The sequence below is a fragment of the Natrix helvetica genome, assembly GCF_964273705.1.
Source record: "Natrix helvetica genome assembly, chromosome: 1".
Lineage (NCBI taxonomy): Eukaryota > Metazoa > Chordata > Lepidosauria > Squamata > Natricidae > Natrix > Natrix helvetica.
Genome location: NC_138548.1, coordinates 315,468,963 through 315,471,773, shown reverse-complemented (window position 1 = coordinate 315,471,773; position 2,811 = coordinate 315,468,963).

The window sequence follows — 2,811 nt, the reverse complement described above, 5'->3', positions numbered from 1 at the left end:
TTTCACTTGTGAAAATAACAGGCTCCTGCTTGATTGAAAAAGATAGAGAAATGTGAATTTGTGTATCTGCCAGAACCATTGAATCTTAACGAATACTACCTTAAAAAAAACATGCAGAATCAGTAGACAGTTGCTCTCTTTCAGGATTTTCAGCTGAATGCCAGAACCTCCCAGCAGCCAGGATATTTGTAAACAAACACGTGCTTTGCAAATGCCAAACTGCCTCCCACAACCAAATTCCAAGGAAACCAGCCCCAGGTAAGAGTTCTAGAAATCGCTTCAGCTTGTACTCAGAAACAAGAGTGCAAGTCAAAACACATATGGCTTTAGAGAAGTTGGGTTATTGCTTCAGGGTTTTTAATTTCTTGTTGAGTTTTTTTTGCCTCTTGCAGCAATTAAAAACTTTTCTTTCTTTTTTCTTTTTTTAAAAACTCTTTGTGAGAGAAACAAAGATTTATTACTAAGCCAAATCTTTTGGTGTTAGGCTGAAGCGATTATAGTCCATTCAAGAAAGCCATTAGTGAGTAGGCCTGAGTTTTTACTGGAAGAAAGAACTGTGTGATTATTTGATGATAGATTATTGATTAATAGGCTGAGGGAAGACAGATTAATTCCACAGTACACAGTAAGCTCTATTTAAATGACCAAAGGTTGAAGCCAGATGAAATTCTTCAGACGTCTTAACAAAAAAGATGATATAGCCATTAATGTCTAAACTGCTGGCAACAAAAGTGAGTACTAGGATCATATGTGAGGGGGTGTACTCACTTCTGTGATATACTATATAATTTTACCATATGGATCACACAACAAAAGATAGTCAATATTCTATGATTCAGGAAAAAAACAAGGATATTGCACTTTACAAGGATAAGAAAGGAAGGCAAGCAAATCTCAGAAGAGGATAAGTTTAAAAATGGGCCTTAATTAACTCCAGATATTGACTGCAGGATTCAGGTCACAGCTGTTCAACTGTTCCTAAATTCAAGTTCTTTGAGTAGTTTGCAAGAGACATAAGAGAGCCAGCTGGCTTGTCCTGTCTAGCTGAATACAATCTGAAGTCCCTCTTCAACAGTCCTACAGATACTTCTCTGGAACTGCAGCTAGAGATCAGCCATCTGCTTGGTCTGAATCATTTCATCTCCGTGTTGGGGGAAAGCTGCATTTATTGGGCTGTTGCCCTTCACACCTGCTGCTAAGCACAGGGGAACCTGATCAGGGTAACTTCGACACTAATTCCTGTCCCAAGAGTGATATTTCCCAAAACAATCATAATCCCAAAATTGTGAGTACTATCAAGATTTGTGTGCTTGGTAGAGTAGCTGGATTTATGGAAAATGGAGAAATTATTTCATATTAAATCTTGATGCAGCACTCTGTAAGTCATAAGGTCACTGAGTTCAAAAGAACCAAATAATCTACAGTCATCATTCATGATGGACTCGACTGGACTCGCCATGAAAATATTTACAGACCCCTCGCATCCTTGACGTAAATTATTTCAACTCCTAGCCTCAAAAAGACATTATAGAGCACTGCACACCAAGACAACTAGACACAAGAACAGTCCCCTGCCCCAAATGCTATCACTCTGCTAAACAAATAATTCCCTCACCAGTGTCAAACTATTCACCTGCATTACTATTACTATTAGTCTTCTCGTGTTCCTATCACCTATCTCCTCTCACTTATGGCTGCATGACTGTTAGCTTTGTTGCTTGTATCCTTACAATTTATATTGATATTGTTTCCTGATTGCTTATTTGTACCCTATGAGTATCATTAAGTGGTGTACCTTATGATTCTTGACGAATGTATCTTATCTTTTTATGTACACTGAAAGCCGGTGCACCAAAGACAAATTCCTTGTGTGTCCAATCACACTTGGCCAATAAAGAATTCTATTCTGTTCTGTTCTATTCTATTTCCATGAAAGCTAGAGCAACATCAGGAATAAGTAAATCAGTTAAGCATGATGCTCCCAATTTCATCCACCAGAATATGAAAGTCTGGCCCAATCATAATCATAATCTAATCCCGACCCTCCTGGCCGGTATTTTAAATTTTAAATTTTGGGGTATTTTAATTGGTTTTAATTATTAGCTAATTTTATGATCATTGTACAGACTTTTTGTTTAATTTGTTTTTCTGGGGTTTTGTATTTCTGTTGTTTATAGTGCATTTTATTTCTGTCTGTACACCGCCCCGAGTCCCCTCGGGGAGAGGGGGCGGTTTATAAATCTAATAAATGAATGAAATGAAATGAAGTCTCATGTGATGTAGAGATGGATAGCAGATGCTTTTAATAAATAAAAATAATAAATAAAATTATGTTTTAATGCTTCAGTTTTAGAGTTCTACTATACACCTGCTATACTTAATGAGTAGAACAATAGAATATACAACCATGCACACAAAATAACAAAGATATCTACAGAGGGATTTTGAGAGAGCGGTCAAATATAAAATGTATATTAATCTAGTTCAGTCATTCTGCTATTAACATAGAGTATTTGACTTCTCCAACACCAAATTATCTTAAAATAAGTATTTGCTAATGTTTTTTTGAAACTGTATTTCCAGAATCCACAATCCATAATTAGGTGTGATTGGCACGCATGCCCTTAGAGTAGGGATGCTTACCCCTGGGTTGCAGCCTGCTACCAGATCACAGCCCTTTAGGAACTGGGCCGCCAAAGTGGCAGTTGAGTGCACAAAGTTTCATTTGCACATGCATGGGGTTTAGGTTGTGTGTGAAACCATTCCTTCCCCCCTCCCCCCACCACCGAAGCCACCACTGGTCCACGGAAA